General features: G+C 42.9%; 1 protein-coding gene across 5 annotated transcripts in view; it reads left to right on the forward strand.

Annotated features, from left to right (window-relative positions):
• Window positions 1-23,328, forward strand: part of ESR1 (estrogen receptor 1) — a 366,771-nt gene that overhangs the window by 90,891 nt on the left and 252,552 nt on the right. The window contains exon 1 of one of the 5 annotated variants that reach the window (XM_084775862.1): window positions 16,556-16,626. The exons of the other annotated variants lie outside the window; for them this stretch is intronic. The gene's annotated coding sequence lies outside the window, so the exon portion shown is untranslated. Of the gene's footprint in view, window positions 1-16,555; window positions 16,627-23,328 lie in introns of those variants that run through there. 5 annotated transcript variants of the gene reach the window in all.

Here is a 23,328-nt window from a genome sequence, read left to right on the forward strand (position 1 = left end):
CCTCATTAAACTCACTTGGTAACAAAGATCGATTGAGGCACTTCTAACTTTAAAGTCAGAAATCAAACATGCTTGAAAATCTGAAATGTTTTGCGCATCAATGTAATTGTCCTATGTGAAAAATTCCACTCCCAACCTCCTGTGATGGGATGCAGGCAAATGTAGGCACACAGAGAACACTGTGCGAAGTTGCCTTCAGGCTCTTTGTGTGTGAAGTATGTATGAAATACCAATGAACTTCATGTTTAGACTTGCGTTCCAGTCTCAAGACATCCTGCTGTGCGTAGAAAAGTATTCTAAAATCTAAAAACAAACAAACAAACAAACAAACAAACAAACAAAACCCCAAACCTTTCTGGTGCCAAACATTTCAGAAAACGGCTATTAGGCTATAACATTAAATGACAGCCTTTGGTAATCTGAGAAATATTCATCTTTACTCATCTTATGAAGGAAAGACATTAGAGGTCTGTTTCTACTGTTAGAACTATTAAGTTAGAGGTATGTAGCAGTGCACGTCTGTTGTCCTAGTATTCAGAAAAGTGAGGCAGGAGGATCACAGATTTAGGGTCTAGCTTGAGATACATAGTGAGACCTTATTTTAGAAAAAAAAAATACTGGCTTAGTATTAAACTTAATTTGGATCTTTGACATAGCCGGTCTTGACTCTGAATTGCGTATGCTTGCCTAATACACACCAGTAAGATGGTAAAGGAGGAAGTTAAAGTTGAGTCAACATTTCTATAACTTTTAAATGATAGTTTGGCAAATATTTAGGAAAACTATTGCTACTGTTTTCACCTCCATTTTAATTAATAATCTTCGATGTTAAGTTTGTTGGAACTATCTTTTTAAAATAAATCAAGCATCATAAACAAGTAGAAGAAAAACTCCCAAACCAAAGGACCCTGATAAATTATAAAAAGTTACGAATAAGATCTAGTTGAGGCTACCTACTCCTATCTTACCTGTTATAAATAAGAGAATTTTAGTTGTAAACAGGAGTGAAGAAAAAAATTAAACCCATGCAAAAATCCTGTCCCCTTAATAGTTATCTATTGAAGGCTTTTGATGTGGAGTCTGTCTGGTTCGTTCATATGGAGTTGCTTTTATAGTTTTAAATATGAGGTATTATTTATTATGTTTAAAATATTACATTTTAGTTTATTGATTTTATGTGTGCACATACATGTCATGGTACTCATGTAGAGGTTAGAAATCTACTTGCAAGGGTTGGTTCTCTCATTCCACCCTGTAGGCCTGATGAGGACTGAACTTGAGTCACCAGGCTTGGCAGCAGGTGTCTTTACTCACCAAGCAGCCATATTGTCAACCTTGAATTATGTTTCTTGACCTTGGATCATCTTACACATCCTTTTAAGGCTATCTGCTCAGCATTAATTCAATACAATTGCATACAATGTACTCATAATAGATGACTATAAAATTTTGTGCTGAAACATATTCAATTCATTCATTATTTAAGACAGAACTTGCCATTTTCTTCATTTTAAAAAACTAAACACAGATGATGTCCTCACTTCCTCTGTAAAGGCTCTGCACACATTTTACTTGGAAGTGAATGTGTTACCTATGGCAGATTCCCAAAGCGAAGACTCCTGTATCTAAAAACATGCATATGGCCATAGATGATGGATACTAGACAGATGCTCGCATGCCTTATTTCCACGATGTCCTCACACATGCCATCCACACCATCTTAAACATCGGAACGGCAGCTCTACGTACAAGATTCCAACTTTGCCAAGCCTAAATATGGAAGACAGCAGAGGGAGCTTATGTTTTGAAGTTGCGGATTTGTGATGTTGTCCTAGTTCTGAGAAAACCTACGATGCTCCTCAGTCTACACAGCCTTCTTATGTACCAAGGCAGCTGAGGAACGTTTGCAGAATAAGAAAACTGAACAATCGCACAATTGTTCACTGTGACGCCTCACGACTTCCACAGGAGGAATTCTCTCAGCACACATAAGAGTAAGGCTCAATTTATCTGCAAATGGAAAATTCTTCATTTTGGTAATGTTAAAGACTGGTTAATGCTCTTAGTGTTCTTCTGTAAGCCTAGATTAATCCCTTTCTCAACACCCCTCTGTTTGTAAGAAAACAATCAGTTAAAATACATTTTAGTGTGCACACACACACACACACACACACACACACACACACACACACACACAAAGCTAAATTGTCTTTGTCAATTAGAAATTCAGTTCAAGCTGGGTATGGTGGTACATGTCTTTAATCCAAGCACTCGGGAGGCAGAGGCACTGTGAACTCACTGGCACTGTGAGTTCAAGGCCAGCCTGGTCTACAAAGCAAGTCCAGGACAGTCAAGGCTACACAGAGAGACCATGTCTCAAAAAAAAAAAACCCAAAACAACAACAACAAAAAACCAAAACAAAACAAAAAACAAAAAACAAAAAACAAAAACAGCAACAACAAAAAACAAAAAACAACCCAAAAAACAGAGTTCATGTCAGAGTCAGTCCCCCCTCTCCACTCAACTATGGAGAATGTCTTGTCCATTGGCTAGATCTGAGAAGGGGTTCAATGTTTACTGCAAGTATTGTCCTTGGTTGGTGCAGTAGTTTGAGCAGAACTGCTGGGCCCAGATCCATCTGCCATGATTCTTGTAAGTTTCTAGGACCCTCTGGATCCTTCTATTTCCCCTTTCTCCCATACTTCTCTCACCTGGAGTCCCAGTAGGATGTCCTCACAACTATCCCAATATTTGACCACTTCCCCATGGAGGGGAGGTCTGGTGGCACTCAGAGAAAGAATAAGCAGGCTATCGAGATGAGACTTGATAACCTATGACCATATAGTGGGGGAGGAGGTCCCCCTCGATCATAGACCTAGGGGAAAGGAGTAGGGTGAAAGCGGGAGGGAGGGAGGAACGGGAGGATACAAGTGATGGGATAACAATTGAGATCTAATCTGAATAAATTAATTAAATACAAAATAAATTTCTAGTATGAAAAAAAAAGCCCACACCAAAAAAAAACCAAAACAAAAAACAAAAAAACAACAACCCCAAAAAACCCCACAAAAAACAAAAAACAAAAAAACAAAAAACAAAAAACAAAAACAAAAACAAAAACAAAACCCAAAAACCAAAACAGAAATTCAGTTCAGAAAGCAGAAGTTCCAGATGTGGGGTGGGGCAGGCTAGAATCTCTGGCTGATTGAATCATGTTATCAGAGACCTGGGTACCTTTCAACTCTCTACTCTGCTGTCTTCCATGTATCTGTTGTACCCTAGATGGGGCCACCACACTGTCACTAAGATGTCCTCACCAGTCCCCAGGAAAAAAAAAAGTTTTTGGTTCACATCAAATGAGAGGACGTGACTAAATTACTAAAAGTTTGGAATGCTAGCAGACCCGTTTAATCTGATGAACTCAGTCTAAAGTGATGCACTCATTTCTGAACCAAACAATGATCTAGATATATCAGTGTCTTGCTCTGAAGATTTTTCAGTTGTGATGGTGCCAAGTTTGAGTTGCTTTAAAATATCCCTGTGAAAATATCCAAGTGGGAGCTTCATTTCCATGACCGCATTCCTGTCAGTCAGTGTGCTTAAAAGGAAACAAGATTGGGGTCCTTTGAACAGTGACCAGAGATTATGGTGAGATGTAAGGACGCTTCTTAGAGAGGACTTTGAAATAGTATTTCTGGGGTAAACTGACAGAGGCATGGTAGGTGAGCTAAGGAAGTCTTTGCTTCTCTGATGAGCTTAGATGATTTTATTGAGGCAAGCTAGTGGACGTGAATGTTCTCTTAATTTTTCATTCATACATAAGATGACATCATGCAATACTTGTCATATTTCTCACAGCTAAACATAGAATGTTAAGGAAATTAAAATAGAAAAGCTATTTCATTGGGAGAAATTTTATTATACATTTTAGTAAATTATGGTAAAGCACTCTTGAAATTTTCATTATGCATAATTAAAATATGGTTATCATGAATGAAGCCAGGCATAATTTCAATGATTTTTTAAAACAACATTCTGCTTATTGCCCAAAACTGATATGTAACTGTAGCTAATAATTTAATATAACAATCACTAAATATAAAATTAAAAAAAGAATATTAAGTGATGAAGAAGATAGAGGATGAAACTCAGGTCACTGGGCCCATGTGAGAAGTAATTTATCTACTGAATCGTCTCACTAGCCTCCAACGTTAAGACTTTTAATCAAAATTACCTTTGACACAACTCACGTTTGCATAAATGATCATGTTTAATTTTTTATCCTAACTCTAGTCGTGTCTGGTGTTTTTCGAAGATTCTGCTGAAACAGATTACGGACATCAGACATATGATGATGTTGGGCAGTGATGTGTCTTCATTACAAATTGCTCTTGGAGATGCTTAGTTTTAGGCCAAAAAAAAAAAAAAAAAAAAATGACTATCCAAAGTGGAAAAAAAAAAGTTTGAAGAAGAGGAAAAAAAAAAAAAAAAAAAAGAGAGGGAAGAGAAAAACAAACCCAGCAAAAACAGGAGGAAAACCTTCAGCTAGTAAGAACCCCCAGATATGCATGAATTCACCAGAACTGTCCACGGAAGCATGGAAAATCACCGAGAAATACTGTACTACTTATTTGCTTAAAATTTTCCGGTTAATGCACTTTTGCAGCATTTTGCAGATAACGACTCTCGCTCTGCACTTTGTTCTGAGGCAGAGCTGTTTTCCTTTGTCCCGCCTTCCATCCCGGGATAGACTTTGTATTGCTCAAGAGCTATAGAATTGTATCCATGCCTATTGTCGCCCTCCTGATGGGAATTCACATAATTGAAAGCGTTTATCCTCTCTTAGTAGAAAAATTGGGCACTTGGACATAATGAAAGCCCCCACCATCGTCCAAGGCACAGGAAACACTGTTCAGTCGGCTTGTTCTGAAAGTTTTCACTTTCCCCCAGGACAACCTGTTGAAAGTGGAACCCAGTGCCAGACACTTTGGAACGTCTCACTGGCGGCCTGATGTCCTGGCTTACAGAATTATGCTTCGCTACTTTACCACCCATCATAAAACAAAACAAAATACCCCCCAAAACATAAACCAACAATACAGAACAAAACAAAAAAGCCAAACCAAGTCAAACCAAACTCATTTTATTCTTTCCAAAGCACCATGGAATGGCAGGAAGTAACTTCGTAGCATCTCATGGAGTCACTAAAGAAATTTCCAGTGCAGGTGTCAAAAGAGCCCCCTCATTGATTAGGCAGAGGTGATTGTCACATTTAAATATATACGTTGCCATATTCACTGGAGAATGGTGATTACGCCTGTGGAGTTAAGTTAGTAAAAATCAAGTGAGGGTTTTCACTTGCACATTACATTTTATATTCCTCTGTATTGTCTAAAGTTTTAAAATGAACAAGTGTTATTTTGTAATTAAAAAAAAAATCAACTGACAAATAACTACAGGGAGTAAGAAATGACTTGGAGTGGAAAATGTTTAAATAATTAATTTGCCGATATGCTGCTTGGCTATTATTTTCTTCTGCTAAATCAAAAACTCCCCTGCGTTTCTCAGGAGGTTGCTTTGCAAAGAGAAGGTAAATGTTTCTAATGAAATGAACAGCCCAACCTTCCCACCTCCCGCCCAAATGCCTCAGGTTGGTTTTGTTAGCAACAAATGTTGCGTGCCAGTCTTAACAGAAAATGGAGGCCTGTGGGTGTTTGACAGGCTGGCACAATGGAAGCCATGCCCTTATAAACACCGACTTACCAAACTGAAGCAGGAAGGGACGCTTGGGACAACAGGCACAAGGTGCCAGGAGAGGTCTCAGCTGTACTGGGCACTGTGACATGGCACCCCAGATGTCACGGAGGAGGAGCCCTGAACCCCAGGTAGAGCCTCTATGAATTTTCTCAAACACACCACAAAACATTAACTAGAAAGGTGTTCTTTTTCTTTTTCTTTTTCTTTTTTTCTGCCAGTTAATCTTTAGAGTGACTTTTGCAACAAATCACAAAGAGTAGATTTAGTTTGTTTGGCCATAGATATGTATCCCAAAGGATTGGGGTATAAACTCAGAAGCTCTTTTGATTTCATTTTTAAAAGAAACTGTAAATGACAGATTCTTCAGCTCCTTATCAAAATCATTATAAAATCAAAAACATTATTTAGGTTAGGTGGGTTTGTAAGGGAGTGCATTTTTAGGGAGGACTGGAAGGCATTTTGGTACAGAAAGACAAAAGAGACAGTGATAATGACTGTCCCATGATTACATGGCAGAAGATAATTCAGAAGTAGTTTCTGTTGGATGGGAAAAAAAAATCAGGATTAAGGAATCAATTATCAAACTTGAAATTCTCATCAGTTGTCCCACATTAAAGCATATCTGTAAACGCTAAGAGACTGCTCAACAGGGAGGCTCCAAGGACAAAAGCCTGGGTGGCTGCAAATAGACACATTTCAGGTGGTTTGTTCCAGGCTTATAAACAAAGCTGGGAAACACAGTCCTTTCTGTCATCTCACTATGCTCTAAGTCAGCAACATCTTGAAATTTATTTTATTTTTTATTAATTCTTTGAGAGTTCTCTACAACATGGCTTGATCCGACTCACCCCCTCCCTTCCAGTTCCTTCCCAGCCCACTGCTTCTTTCCTTCAGCATCCTGGACTAGTTCCATTGTAGATGGCACTTTGTCTCTCAAGGAGAGCAAAAAGACGTGGGAGAGCCCTGAGTATCCCAGGGTCTCCGGATGTGGCCTGATGTAGAGATAAGGCCTCCCTGAAGATCTCTGGGCAGCTAATGTGTACTGTGGGTAGGAGAGACTGGTTCTTCAGTGATGTAGCCACTGGTAAGTTGTTTGGGCTTCTGGGAATGATTCCCCATCCATGTTCTTGTAAGCAAGCCTAACTGACCTCACCAGCACCAGGGAGGGGAAAAAAAAGAAAGAAAGAAAGAAAGAAAGGAAAGAAAAAGAATGGAAAAAGGAGAACAAAACAACTCATGAAAGCGGAAAGAGTTCTAGTTGGGAAGAAGGAAGGGATTAAAGTAGGACTTGGAGGGAGACAAGAGGTAGGGACGGAGAGTTAATACGACAAAACACTTGGAAAATGATACAGTGTAACTAATTATTATGTATAAAAGTGTATGTTAATAAATAGTACGGGGACTGGAGAGGAAATCTTTAAAGATTTGGGGATGTAGTGGGAGCTTAAAGGATGGACTAAGTCAAGGCAAAAGAGGAACTTGGGACAAGGACAGGCACAGGAAGCAAGGAACAGGAAGATGAAGGCACAGGCAGAGTGATGCTTCCACAGGCCGATGTACACAGAAGATTGTCAGCAAACACTCTGGCTCTATAGAAAGGCCAGGAGCAGACTTTGCATGACAGCCCCAGAAAGAACCAACCATACTCAAGCCTTGACATGAGACATCAGCTTCCGGGACTATGAGAACGCACATTTGTGGTGCTTTGTTACAACAGCTGTAGGAAACGAATTTATTCTCTCATTTGTTCCAAGGCTTCAGAGCAAGCCCTACACATCCCTTCCTAGAACCAGAAGGTTTACTGAGGAAGAACACTTTTGCACAATTGTAAGCCTGAGGCAGCTTCATGGAGGCAACTGGAGGCCTTTACCCTTGACACAGTTGAAAGACAGGCCTTGGGTGGGGTTGGACAGCCTTCTTGGCAAGCAAACCAATGACTCAGGGAACTGGGGTTGTTTCCTCACTCCATGTATCTCTCTGCAAGTAGAAACTGAAGCATCTTTTCTCTTCTAGTTATTATGGGGGCCAAAGAATCCTGGTTCTTGTAGAACCATAGGCAAAACATCCAGACAGAACCGGATTATCTTTGGAAAATCGTCCGCTGCCTGATGACAAGGCTGTGGAGGCTCTAGTTGGAAAAGTGATGTTTAGGGCAATTTTTGGCACATCCTAGGTCACGAGGATTTTGTTCGTTTGTTTGTTTTAGCAAGATGGCTGGTGGGTTGGGAAATAATGTTTTGTGCAAAGTAGATATATAATAAATACCTGTAGAGTTGGAGGGAAAAGTTGACCAAATAAGGATAGTATAAGGATCTTTGTTGTCATGCAAGAAAAGGAAGATTTCAGGAACAGCCTGCTCAGTTTGATTTAGGCTCCAGAAAATTTAGAGGCAACATTTCACTCGCTGGTATGGTTCACTCATTGCTGGTAACTAAGACTATCTCTCATTTTCCTTGTGGGTTTACTGCCAAATGCGTGCTTTGAAATGGTGCCATTCGGGGACGTATGGTGTCTCAGAACACAATGGAGTTGGTGGTAGGTGAGGGATAAGTGCTTGTTTTGTGATAATGAATAACTGACATTTTGTTTGAAGTCGTGTTGTTTGAACTTTTCTGTCCCCAACCAAGGCATCTTATGCCAAGAACTAGTAAGGGGTTCTGCATCACTGGAGATTCGTTCATCCTGGATGGTTAGCTGGCCTGTATGAGATCTTTCTGTATGATCTGAAAGTGAAGGCAACCAGGAGGGATTCCTCATTTTTTGCACAAGTCCTGGGGGCGGGGGGAGTAGTTCTCTGGTGGAACTGCTTCTTTGCGCCATCTTGCATCTGTAGACGGCTTTAGTGAGCACATTGCTTAGACACATGAGTCAGACAGTCTATATTTAGGAAAAGCATTCTCTACTCACTGGAACATTAACAGGTAAAACTGAAGGAAGCAGATCTTGCTAGATCTGAACTGGTATATATTAATAGAAGTAGCTGATTAAGTGTGGGACCAGATAGAGTCACCTCTGACAACTGTCTAGGCAGCCAATTATGTCAGTGGACATTGAATCGTAAATGCTGCGCACAGTCCCATGTTTTAAATGTTTTCTCCTCAGCTGATGGTGCTGTTTTGGGATGCTGTGGAGACTTTAGGAGGTAGAGGCTTATTTGGGTCATTAGAAGTACCTTTGGGTGTTCTAGTCTTACTTCATGCTGTCTGGTCCACCTCATCACGAGCTGCCTCCATCGTTGTCAGGGGCTACTCTCTGCCGCGGATTGACATCCCCTAAGAAGGTGAGCCGAGATAACAGCTCCCTCACAAGGAGCTTTAGGCACTGTTACGGTTCACAACAGAAACTAACAGAGACGAGTAACAGCTACAGCTTCAGAAAAGGGAAAGGAGGAGGTGGACAGGGAAGGCAAAGGAAGGGTCTACCTCAGGGAAGGGATGCGCACCAAGCAACAGCAAGCACACTGGCAGACAAGACAATAGAAGAGGTGCAGATGGCTTGACTCATTATTTCGGTACAGTCTATGTTGTTTCTGATCTCCGATGGCAGAAATAACACACATTCTGTAGTGGAGGTGCTTTCCTTCCAGTTTTGAACGTTGATCTTTTCCGGTGCTACCAATGCATGGAGTGAACGATCCCGCCTCTCAATACTGGGTTAAGACCGCAAGCACAGCCACCATCACTCCACAGGGTACCGTGCTGCTAAGTTAGCGTGGTGAATAGGTCAGGCGTATACAAGGCATTTTCCAGCAAGGACATTTTACTATCTTTCACTTCTCTGTGACAGAATGCATCCTACGAGTGAACTGGAAAGACATATTTGAATCAGGGTGCTAGTCAACATTTCCCTTTGACGCATGTGCCTGGGTGGACGCCCGTGGCAGTGGGAGCCCGCGGCAGAGGCTTTTGACGTGAATAAAAGGGGGCAAGACTCGGGAAAAGCGATCCTTTCTGGCCCACCTTAAGTGACCAACTTCTAGCGGGTCCCACTTTCTTATATTTCTTGCAACCTCTCAAAAAAGGACCGTCAGCTAGGGAAACAGGACACTCAGAATATGATGCCATGGAGGGCGTTTTAAATTGCTCCAGAACAGATACATGCAGCTTGTGGTGGGTTTATCAAGACATATCTGCGCGACTAGTTGAGGAGCGTTGGTACCAACGAGTTGGAAGTTGTTGCCTGCAGCAGTAGCCAGAGAGCAAAAAACGATGGGCTGAAACAGCGCGAAAGGCCCCACCATGCCAGGACTCAGATGACCTCCCAATAGGACAGGCCCAGAGAAGTCTGGTCTGGCCAGAAGATACTCTGGATTTGTATGGTCTGGATAAGGCAGTGGTGTGGTCAGGAAGCCAGTTAAATATGAGCGGGTGTGAGAACGCTTTAAATTCCAGGAGGGAGACAGGGTGGCTGGGCAATTTTGATTGCCAGCGGGAAGAAGGGTCAGGACTGGGGAGACTTAAGAGAGTAGAGAAGAGATGCTCAAGGCAAGAAGGGACCCAACAACAGAGCACACAGTGGGGCTGGGGGAGGGGACAGATAATAGACCGGGAAATAGTGGCTGGGATGAAACAGGCTCCACAAGCAATCAGAAGCAACAGGACTGAAGGATGACACAAGTGGTCCCTGGACACCAGTTCAGCGTGGGAAGAAGGGTTTTAGGTAACAGCAATGGCGCCAGAGGTGGGTTATACAGAGAAGATGGCGGAGTAGTGGCTGCCCTATCCTTGCTGGGACCAGACAATGGTTGGCAGAATTGCTTGGTCACCAAAGGAGGACACTACTCTTTTGGGAGCGCTGAGGAGTTTTTGTGATCCCCAGTGCAGAGATAAAAATGTGGTGTCTGGAACACTGGCTTGGATGGAGAAGAGAGTTTCATACAGGAGAAAAGAGGCTGTGTTGATGGGTTGGGCTAGTTGGTGGGTATTTAGGGCTTTAGGCAACATTTGCCAACTCCCCAAATGGTATTTGGGTATAAATGGTTTCTGAGAAAGGTTAACCCAAACTTGTGTGGAGGCTAGCTCTGAGTACAAGAAACCCAGAGGTATGCCAGGCCAGCTGGGAGGTTTTACCATTAAAAAGAGAGAGGGAGAGAGGGAGAGAGAGAGAGAGAGAGAGAGAGAGAGAGAGAGAGAGAGAGAGAGAGAGAGAGAGAGTCTTTCTTCCTTTACAAGTTCCAAATGAGAGTATTGGTTAGGATGGTGGAGATGGAAATTGGAAAGCAGGGGTGAATTGAGAATTTTCCTGGACACATACATTGGATGCTGTTGCTCAGAAGAGCAAGGGGTTGGGGCAAGAAAGATTTGGATATGGAAATTAGAGGGTCAGGAAGCCTCGAAGGGTGTGACTGTGAGGGCGGGGTAGGGCAGAAATCACGAGGAGAAGAGCTCCGAATGATGAAGGCAGAGGAAAGGGGTGACAGTGGTTGTTATGTGTGTGATGGATTGATTACGGAAGGCCAGGAAATCCACTTTAGGGTCATTGGGTCCCGTGCACCTGGAGTTGCAGGGCGTTGTGAGCCACCTGACGTGGGTGCTGGGAACTACAATCTGACCGTCTGCAGCAGGGGTTCAAGCTGTTGACAGCTGAGCCATCTCACTAACCCCAACCTCTTGGTGTTTTACTGGCAGGGTTTTGGGAGTTTAAAAAGAATACCCGTGGCTGACTCTCCCTAGGTTCTGATTTTATTAGTATGGGATGGAGCCTAAGCATGCATATAATTTAAAACATCTGGGCATGGTCCTAAGGCATAGGCAGGCTTGGAAACAACTAGGCTTTCAAATGATCTAAGGGCAGAATTCGAGGCTTATGTTTATAGTCATTGGTTTTTAAAGCTCTGTCCATTGAACACACCCCAGCTGAACATTTGGAGTAAACACTGTGACACACAACTGCCTGCCCTCTATAGTAAAAAACAAAAATGTTTTTAGTGTTTGTCTAAGCAATCTGAAGTTGTAGGAGTTTCTAGCTAGAACTTGTTTCAGTTTTTTAAAATCTAGTTTTTCTTTTTAAATAAAAATGTGGTGAAGCTATTAAATAGATTTTCTTTTTCGAGATAGGGTCTCTCTATATAGCCCTGGCTGCCCTGGACTCTCTGTAGACCAGGCTGGCCTTGAACTCACAGCGATCCACCTGCCTCTGCCTCCTGAGTGCTGGGATTAAAGGCTTGCGCCAACATGCCCGGTTTAGAAATGGTTTTTAAATGATTAGATTTTGTTTTTCTCATGTGGAAAACAACTGCTGATGAAACTAAGTTTTAAATTTTCTTTTTAAGGCTATATATATATATATACATATATATATATTAGTTTCTTTTTAAAGTAGAATTTTATAAGTGAAGTGTTTTGAAGTTTATTTTAGTAAAACCCTTTAATGTTATATATGGGAAGCAGAAACTTGAGAGTAACTGATTTATTTAATGTTATCAAAATTTACACAAGTATTTGAAAACAGCTAATCTGAGACTAAACCTTGTGGTTCTGACAGTTCTTTTTCCGCTCTTCTCCTTGACATCCTCACCTATTTTGTTACACCTTCGCTGATTGCTACACGTTCCAAACTTACACCAGGTAGGCCAGGATGATTCAAATTTTTTATCGGATGGAGAAGACTTGATAAACTGTGACAAATATTTTAGTTTGAGCCACAGAGCTTTTATGTGCAGCTGTCATAACTCATTTTACACTCTGCTTTTCTGAAAAATGACTGTCTCAATAGTACCGAGGAAGTAATAACTAAAAACTGTAGAGATGGGACCAGGCATGGTGGCGTACTCCCTTAATCCTAGCACTTAGGAGGCAGAAGTAGGCCAATCTCTATGAGTCTGAGCCCAGCCTGGTCTACACAGTGCATTCCAGGGCAGTGGGGGCTACTTAGTAAGAGCCTGTCTTAAATTAAAAAGAAAAAAAAGAGCAAAAACAAAGAAGAAGAAAACAGAGAGATGGAGTACTTGAGGAGGGAACTTTCCCTTTGCTGTAAAAGTGGCAGCCTGTGCTCTAGTCACAGCCTCTTGGAGTCGAAATATCGATTTCTCCATCTTTTATATTGGGAATATTTTGTCAAAGGAAAATTACTTAAGTTTTCCTTTTTTATTTATGAAGTTAGCAAGTATCTCTGTTATTTTGGTATATATTTTATTTAGTAAGGTCTCATGTTACCTGTTTTTTAAAAAAAATTATTCCTTGAGAATTTCATAGTGTATACAATGAAATATAATCATATGCACCCCCAAATTCCTACTTTAGCTCCCCACGGATACCTTGCAACATGCTCCCTTCTAATTTTAAGTCTTTAAATAACCCCCAAGTCTAGACAGTGCTTCCCATGTGTGCATGGGAATGAGGTCATCACCCCAGCAGTGTCTGCGCATGGGAATGGGGTCATCCCCCAACCAGTGGCTGTGCATGGACATGGGGTCCTTGCCCCAGCAGTGGCTGTACATGGACATGGGGCCATCCCCCACCAGTGGGTGCACCCTTGTCACATGCTTCCATCGTACTGCATCCTTGTGGGCATGTCCACTGAACTTCTTGCTGCGATGTGTCATTGTACAGGCAGGGAGTGTAGCAGCACTGGGAGACAGAGCATGTGAGGACGAGATCAGGCATCCTGGGTAGGATGGTATGAGGGGAAGACAATGTGCACCCCTCTGCCTTGAGGGGTACAGAAGGAAGCCTCGCTGCCTTGGAATCCTCCGCCTCCATAACTGTAAGGAAGTAAGCTTCTGCCTTTTACAAATCGTGCTGTCCATGCTATTCTTTTTTTTAAAATTAATTTATTCTGATTACAACTCAATTGTTCTCCCATCACTTGTATCCACCTGTTCCTCCCTCCCTCCCACTTCCACATTACTTCCCTCCCCTAGGCCCGCGATTGAGGGGGAATCTCCTCCTCCACTTTAGGGTCACAGGCTATCAAGTCTCTTCTTGGTAGCATGCCTATTCTTTCTTTGAGTGCCACCAGGGCTCACCATCAAGGGGAGGTCGTCAAATATGGGGCACCAGAGTTCATGTCAGAGTTAGTGCCTGTTCTCCACATAACTGTGGAGAATGTCCTGTCCATTGACTAGATCAGAGTATGGGCATGCTATTCTTTTAGATCACCACAAAACTGGTGCAGACACCATCTCATCACTCCTTGTCATATGGAAATCAAGTTACCTCTCTTAGAGCTTATGCCTCTCTTAGAAATCTAATCATTTAAACCCAGGAAGTGAATGTGTGGCTGGACAGTTACGTTCTGATCATATGAGGCCAATGCTCACGGAGAACGAATAAGGCTAAGTGGAAATACAAAGCAATATGAAATTCATCTCTTTTTCAAATACCCCTGCCCATCACTGAAATAAGCTGTATTTATTATGGTTCTAGAACTTTCTGACTTGAGTTTGCTTAGGTGAATTGACTACACCACAGACTGATCCTATCACTACCTTCATATGCCAAAGTAGCAGTTAGCCTGCATGTCTCTCTGGGCAAGCCACATGCCCGAGGGCTGACACAGCTACTTCTGCTTGGTTTCGCATCATATCTGTTCTCCAAACCAAAACACTGTCGGTGGTGGGAGAAGGCACCTTGCCCTATACCTCTGGGGTAAACGACCCTAAAATGGTCCAGTTTCAGCATCTTGTAGGCTTGAGTGTTAACATCTCTGTGTTTCTTGGTAGAACAACCTCATGTTTCACTTTCATAGAAGACACATCTGTGTATTTGAATACACGATTTTAGAACAGTTTTAGAGCCGCAGCAAAAACGGGCAGGTACTGAGATTCCACGTGTAACCCACACTGATTTCTTTATTAGTAACATTCTATAGTAGGATGGCATGCCATGTTTAATCAGGAAATAGTGACATATTATTAGTAACTAAATCATTCCTGTCTTTTTAAAATTTCGACCTGAGAGTCTTTTGCTATTCCCGGATCTCAGCCAGAAGAAAGCCATACCCATAAAGCTCTCTGGGCTGTGATGTTTTCTCAGGCTTTCCTTGGTTTCCTTGTTTGAGTACCAGGGAGGTGTTCCATAGATCGTGTGCTGCCCCTTGTTGGGACTTGCCTGATAGGTTTCTCAAAAAAGTGAGACTACAGGATTCTTATAGGGAAAACCAAGCCACTCTTGTCACACTATGTCAAGCACACGCTCCCTCAGTGTTAGGACTATGATGCTGATCTTAACTGCAGGTTGGGTAGGGCTTGTCAAATATGTCTACTGTAAAGCCTTTCACACCTGCCCTTCCACACCGGCTCCATGGAAGGAAGTCCCTGTGTGCAGCCCTTACTAAAGGAGAGGAGTTGCTTTCCTCCTCCTCCATGAGAGTACAGGATCTATGGGAATCACCAGGATTCTGCCTGCTAGATTCATCTACTCAGCCTTATTCCTCTATCTATCCAATCATTTCATGAAATTAAAAAAAAAGTATATTATAATATAGCACAATATGATACAATACTACTTTATTATTCAAGTTCTTCTGGCTTTGGACATGCGTGCACGTGCGTGCGCGCGTGCGCGCGCGCGCGCGCACACACACACACACACACACACACACACACACACACCCTGGAAGAATAAAGTCAACAGAAGAAAAAACCACTGTTTTTCTCAGTGGATATTGTTTCTGTTACTTGCCCATTGGATAAACTTCTGTTGGCTATAAGTTAAGAACTAGCATTTCTATGTTAATGGATTGAGATAATAAAGGAAAAAGAAAGAAAGAAAAGGAAGGCCTGAGAGACACATTTTTTTAACGCTGGGTCAAGTAACATGTGACTCAGGGCTGAAGACTTGCTTTCCTGTGCCCATTCTAAACCTCTATGGTGTCAATCTCTCCTGGGGCAATGACAAGTCCCTCTCATGGCTATCCTTGAACTATGCGGCGTTGCCATTGCCACTTTGACTTTCTTGACCTCACTCCTTGAGTTCTGATGGCTGCTATTTGTTTTAATCCTTTTAGCATGTCCTTCTCACCAAACAACTTTTGTATCTATGAGCTCTTCCTTTTGAAATATCCTGTATGTGTCCCCTGCACTCAACCCCCCAAACTCTATGTTTTTGTCTATATGTCTGTAGATGTTCCTATTTGGCTCAGGGCACTTTAGAAGATGGAAAGTTTCAACTTTGTGTGGGGTAGATGGAAATGCTGACAGTGCAGACTGAACAATTTCCATTTGGACTGACTGGATGAGGCTCACCCACCTATGTTCCAGAAGTCAATTGCTATACACCTTGGCCATATTGACAGGATACCTTCACAGTAACACCCCGTCTAACCAAATGGAAACCTAAGGCTGACTATCATAGTGACAAAGATTAAAAAAAAATGCTGTGAGCCAGCCCAGAATTAAACAGTGAGAAAGAGCCTGGGGAGAAGGGTAGGGTGGATCGAAGGCAGAGTGTCTCAGACAGTCAGTTATTCCAAGGCATAATGGCATTTCAACAGTTACCAGATAATCTTGGGAGTATTTGTCCCAGGGAGCTAACTCAAGACCCACTAATTCTGAATATACTTGTTTCATTCCACAACTACTCCTGGGAAGGCCTGTGTGGTGGTTTGAGTAAGATTGGCCCCCATAGGCTTAGTTACCAGGGAGTGGCACTATCTGGAAGGATTAGTAGGGTTAGGAGGTGGGGCCTTGTTGGAGGAAGTGTGCCACTGGATGTGAGTTTGAGGTTTCAAAAGTCCATGCCAGGCCCAGAGGTCTCTCTCTGCTCTCAGATCAGGATGCAGCTCTTAGCCACTGCCCCAGTGCCGGGCTTGCTACCTTGCTCTCCGCCACGATGATGGTGATGATGATGATGATGATGATGATGACGACGACGACGATGATGATGGTGATGGTGATGATGATGATGATGGACTGACCCACTGAAGTTGTAAGCCTGCCCCAGCTAAATACTTTCTTTGATAAGAGTTGTTGTGGCCATGCTGTGTCTTCCTAGCCATAGGACAGTGACAAAGATAGCCCATTAGCCTGTTAGAGTCATTACTCCCCCCCCCCAGAAGGTTCCAGGAGCTGTAGCTTTGTGGAGAAGGCACAATTTCAAGAGAAAAGTGGCAATAAGGTGCTGCTGCCGTGTGAAGATGTGACACAGATGGGGCTGACACTGAACACAGATCCCAGCCCTTTTAATGAGATATGGTCATAGCTCTGGGTTGTCACTCTGGACAAGGCAAGAAGCCATTAGGTCCTCAGTTTCCCCATTGGTTCAAAGAGGTGGACATGAATAAAATAATTCTAAACTATATTTTGATGATATGCTCGAGTAAAGGCATGGTTTAAGACATTGCTGTCCAGTGTGTGGAGGCAGCTCACGTATTTACATCCTGCTCCTCCTCTGTAGCTAGGAACTCGCCAAACTCTTAAAAGCCTTGCCTTTCACATGTGTTGGAATGGGATCGGTTCAACCACATGTCACCCCAGCCCCAGTGTCCTCTAGAGACTTGTTGCAAGGTGCTTAGAATGCTTGTCATATTGCCATGCTTTTAAACATGAATGTCATTGTGCTCTAGGCCAGAGCCGCAGCTTTGCAAAGCCTGAACCTCTCTCTCCACCCGCCACCCCTCAGGATGAGGTTTCCCATTTTGGTTCCACCTTGGTGTTCCAGTGAACTGCAGAGCAGAGGGCCTTGCTTTTCCGAAGAGTGGTTGGCCCAGGAGTAATCATGGCTTCTCTTAACTGAACACAGACTTTCTTCATCCCATTCCACTGCACTTGATTTACAGAGCAGCTAGGAAAGAAAGCAATCATTTTTCTCCCAATTTCATGTTTTTAAACATCAACGGACACCCAGTTATGCACCCAAATGACGATGAAGGAGGCATTTGGCTTCACATGAGGGTAAAATGAACAAACCTCGGGTGCGTTATTTGCTGACTGATTTTAAAAGTTTGTAGTTTCACGTATAAAAGATTATTACCACACTATTTTTTTTCTGGTAGATGTCAAGTTGGCCATTGAAATAACTGCTATACCATGCATAACATCCTTATCTGCCATGTGATCCCCTGAAGGGTCGTGACCCACAGGTTCAGCTATGCTGGTCTAAACTATTGGCCACGAAATCCACTTGTTCAATTTGTTAGAGGGAAAGGTGAGGAGGGAAAAAGCCTAATTCTTTGAGAGACTGTTAGTGTGACCGTTATGCTGGAGGGTGGGCTGTGTGGAGCATAATTGTGGAATATTCTTATGCCTCTGCTAGTTTCGTGGGGGTTTCTTCCTTCCACAAAGTTAATGTAAAGCAACTTCAAGGATTTCTGGTCACATTTCCGGTCCAAGCGTCAGAGGCCCTCTAGTCACTAATTACTACAACCAGTCCAATGTACATATGGAGGTGTAGGTTTCATTTAACATACAACCTTTCACCTTTCCAGGACTAAGCCCAGACAAGCTTGCTTACTGCTGGCAGTGTGGTAGGGGAAGTCAGCCTCTTCTTTCTTCCCTCACATTGATTTATCTTTGTGCATCTGCCAGCCCATACTTTATGATCCCTGCGGCGTTGGCACACGTGGACCAGGCGCAGAGGGAGGGACCCGGGAACCCTGGTGTGAGCTGGCCTCATGTTTTCTGAGTCTTTATTTTTTCTCTCCAAGACAGGGTTTCTCTGTGTCCCCTCGGCTGTTCTGGACTCGCTTTGTAGACCAAGCTGGCCTTGAGTTCACAGAGATCCACCTACCTCTGCCTCTCCAAGTGCTGGGATTACAGGCACGTGCCATCGTGCCCAGTTGTTTTCTGAGTCTTTAGCACGTGTTAGAAGATGTCCCCCTTTTGGCTTATTCCGAGACTTTCTGGATACGCTCTTTTGTACCCCAGCCCTGGGTCCTGGCACTTGTGGACCCCTCAATGCAGGTAAAGCACAACCTCTGCCTACACTTTAGGAGTCAGCTCTTGAAACTACCAGAGTAACTGTTGTCTTCTTCCATCAACCTTCTTGGGGCTGGATCCAAATTGCAACGATCCTGATTTTCTCTTAACAAAATCCTTTTACGGGAGGAAGTATTTTTTCCAGACTCGTGGCTCAGGAGACAAGAGCCCATTGTGGTGGAAGGGGCGTGTGGCGGTCAGGGAATCAATAGCTGGGGCTGAACTGGCTTCATTATCCTCTGACCTTACTCCTACAGCCTCGTGACTGCCAGCTAGTCCCCACGTCCCAGATATTCCACAAGCTTCCCAAAAGACACCGCCAGCTGGGGACCAGATGTTTATACGTGTGAGCCCGTGGGCGACATTTTACATCTAACCCATATCAGTCCCTGGTTGCCATAGGCTCATGGCCATCCCATGGTGAAAAACCACGTTCAGTCCAAGTTCAAGATTCCCCGTAGCCTTAACAGTTCCAATACTGTTCAAAAGTCCCGAGTCCAGGGAGTCTTCGGGAAACGCGCGGCAGCCTGCTATCTGTGAGCCCTTATGGATGAGGCATCTGCTTCCCCGCCCCCTGCCAAGGAGCCTAAAGCTGCAGCAGCTTTGGTACTTGCTCCTTTCTGTCGGATGACGATTCCATTTCCTCCACACTTGCATTGTCTTAGCATCCACACTCTGGTTTTTTATTCTCGTCCATTCTTCATAATAGAGTTGGGTTTTGTCTCAGGGCGACTCCTTCGATCCACTGTGTCACACCGGGGCAGCTTCTTATTTATCTCTCACCCCTGCATCTTACTGGGAACTCTCCTCTTAAACGCATACTTATTCTGCTTTGCACACACTCTGTAACAGTTCTGCCTTTGGCCCTCAGACACCTTGAGAAGCGTCCAATCCTGGTATGATCTCTTCTCTTAGCCCTCGGGATAGAGGCCAGGATTGTGAGTCATGTACCTGCTGCCTGCCTGTGAATTCTTCATCTGGGGGTTGAATCAAGCCTCTTTTTCTGGGCTTTGGTGAGGAGGCAGGTTTGGTCCACTTCTTCATGGAAGAGATTCCTTAGAAGGAAGTTCTTCAAAAACCCTCTAATTTCTCATTTCCTGATGCCTTCATAATGGTCTTGAGGTGCAAGAGACGTCATCACCACCACTACATCATCATCACTGCTATCTTTTTTTTTTTTTTTTGAGATCCAACAGTGTCTTTCAACCTCACTCTGAGTATGCCATCTAATGTTGAGGGACTTAAACACAGCAGTCAGAATAAGCGGCCCCATTATTACATATGCATATAAATATGCATTTGATATAATACGCGCGGCACAACTTTTGCATTATGTTGACACCAACAATCAGATCACCTAACATAGTTAACCGAAAGAGTAAACTGAAAGCTAGTCTTCCCAATACACACCGCTCCACGGCGGGCAAATCTGAATGGAATCCTGGCTTTAAGAGTCCTATGCTCAAGGAGTTTTGTGATTGCATTTGGTGGCTTGTTCTAAAATGCAACTTTCAGGACCCACGAAAAGACTGTATAGAAAGTTAGATTGCACCTTCCTCCAAGAGCATCAGGTCCAAGCAGTAAATACTATTAAAGGTCTTGAAGAGGTAGGTAGTGGCTGAGCGGAATTGAGCTTGACCAGGTGCAGAGACACAGACAACCTGGAAGCCAGTTATCCCGCTCCTGGGTATAAGGCTTTAGGGGGACCCTAGGTTTGCTCTGTTGTTCCATGTCTTAGCTTTATCAGCCATATAGTGAGTCTGTTTATTGAGTCACATTGTTATGAAATTCTTTAAGTCGTTAAGGTGCAATATAAATGCTGTGGGCTGATCTTAGACTCAAAAATCTCAGGGCAACCACCAGAAAGCCCATGTTGACTCAGGAGTACAAGGCAGGCCTGTGGAACACATCACTCTGACATCCATTGCTTATTACTTGTCATCTTGCCCTGTAGCTCCTAGCAAGTTGATAACATTCTGTGTTTCAGACACCAACAAACACTTGATAATTGCTTCATGACCCCAAGCAACAGATACAACATTTAAAAACACCTTAGATGAAGCTAAACAGCGAATTTGATTATTGTATTCACTCATTCATTTTCTTCCAGCATATTTGCTGGCTACTAAATATATGCCAGTTAATATGGTACTGGCTGCAAGGGAACTTAAAATCTAGTGAGGAATTCAACATGAAACATATGTAATTCAAAGGGAAAAAAAAAGGCCTGTGCGTAGCAGGCTGCCAAACTACTTCTTTGTAGAAAATTTAGGTTTACTTGGTTGGTGTTTAGAAGCGTAGTATGCAGTATGAAAACATGTTTAAAATGCTATGGGAGTATGATGTTGTTAATAATTTCCTCTTCATTGAGTCCTACAAATTTCGGATACAGTGTATGCAACTATGGAAAATGTTCATCATATAAACTGTCCTTCATATCTTGATATGGATAAAAATTTCATGAATGCACAATAGGTTGGGTTTTGTCTTAATATTAAAAAAACGTATTTGGGCTCTTTAGAAAAGATAGAAATCAGCCACAGGTACATGACCTCTTCTTTCTACTAAACAAAGGTCACAATCAGTGTTTTTCTCACATTGGCTTCAGCTGGTTTCTGTACCCTTCAGACATAGTTTTTCATTGATTATATGAATAGAAAGACTAAAGGTTATGCTTAGGAAAAGTTGGATGAAATGATATTAGATGCTTTTGCCATTCGTGTTCCAAGAGCCTTAGCTGTATAGAAAAGCATCTCACTCTAAAACTGACAGGCTACTTCAAAATGTTTTCCTTTTCTTTGTGTCAACCTCAGTCCTTCTCTCTCAACATGTCAGTGAGGATTTTGTCCACCAATCTTTCACTTAGTTGAGGAGGTTTAATAGCTTGTGATTGGCATTTGCTCATGTTGTAAAATATCCCTGCGGGAACAATGGAAGGTGGTTTTCAATGGCTCTGTAAACATCGTTTAATAGTAACAAGTGACACTACAACCATTCATCTCTGTAGCCACACAGGAGGAGCGATTTCCTGGTTCATGTAACTGGCTTCAGATGCCATTATGCATGGTGATCTTTTATCCCCAGGAAATAGTCCTGGCTTGTACTGTACCACAAGGACAGTGTGCTAAGCAAACAGTCCTTCTGGAAGTGTCACAAGCAAGTTTTGGACACTAGATCCTCATTGCATCCAACTTCATTTTGATAAGGCTCACCTTTCCACTACCCCCACATCTACACCCCTCCACCTTCACCTCCTCACCCACCCAACTTGGGAGTTTTCTTCTTCTTCTTCTTCTTCTTCTTCTTCTTCTTCTTCTTCTTCTTCTTCTTCTTCTTCTTTTCTTCTTCTCCTCCCCCCATCATCCATTTGTGTTATCAAACTACTCTTGGGAGTGAGGAGAACCTTTCAAGGGCCACATAATTCAAGAAAGCTGATGCTTTTTCTCCCAGTAGCTATCAAAGGCCAATAGCCCCTCAGCTAGTGGTGGGATTTTGTGCCCACCTCCTCCCTCAACTACATCCTGGGAGTTTGGCTAGAGCTTGCCCTGGACTTGTGCATGCTGTCACAATTGCTATGAGTTTCTTTGTACAACTACCCTGTTGTGTCTGCACAACACTGTTTCTGTGATGTTATCCATTTCCTCGGGCTCTTATAATCTTCCCACCTTCCTTTTCTGCTAAGATCCTTGGCCCTTTCGGGGAGCACTGTGATGTGTAAGTCCCATTTAGGTCTGAGGAATCCACAGTCTTTTAATCTTTGAGCCTTGGCCAGTTGAAGGTCTCCATTAATTGTCATCTACTGCAAAAAGAATCTTCTCTTACCAAGGTTGGGAGGTGCACTCACCTTTGGATATAGCAACAAGTCATTAGGGCTCATTTTAACACTCTGCCCATTTAACAGAACAATAGAATTAGGTTCTCCTCTAGGGTCTATGACTTCTTGGCCTTGTTAACAGAGACAGGAATGGGTTCTGTCTATTTTAAAAAATATATTTTGTGGTTGTCTCAATTTGGGTTTCTATTGCTGTGAAGAGACACCATAGCCACAGCAACTCTTATAACGAAAAACATTTAATTGGGGCTGGGTTACAGTTTCAGAGATTTAGTCCATTATCATCATGGCAGGAAGCATGGCAACAAGCAGGCAGACATAATGCTGGAGAAGGAGAGTTCTGCATCTGTATTGGCAGGCAGCAGGAAGTGAAAGCCAGCCACTAGGCTTAGAAGCCCACCTCTCCAGTGACACACTTCCTCCAACAAGGCCACACCTACTCCAACTAAGCCACACCTTCTAATAGTGGCACTCCCTATAGGCCTATGGGGCCATTTGTAGTCTAACCACCACACTGGTAAAACATATTTGAAAATAACAACAACAACAATAACAACAACAACAACAACATTCTGATGGGATGGTCTTGTTCACACTGTAGTTATCAGAAGGGAAAAGAAATAGTCTTCACCATTATCCTGCTCACAAAGAAGTTACTGCAATCTGGTTGCCTTAGCCAACTTCCTTCCTCCCTACCTCCAAATTGGAATGAAAGCAAAACCTGCCAGTGAGGTCTATAAGGCTTCCTGGTAGAAGACTTGAGAAGGTTTTGGAGCATGCGCCCCTTGAAGAAGAAGAAGAAGAAGAAGAAGAAGAAGAAGAAGAACAACAACAACAACAACAACAACAACAACGAAGCTCAAGTATTGTTGACTACCCAGA

This window comes from Acomys minous, assembly GCF_964271855.1.
Source record: "Acomys minous genome assembly, chromosome: 3".
NCBI classification, from domain to species: domain Eukaryota; kingdom Metazoa; phylum Chordata; class Mammalia; order Rodentia; family Muridae; genus Acomys; species Acomys minous.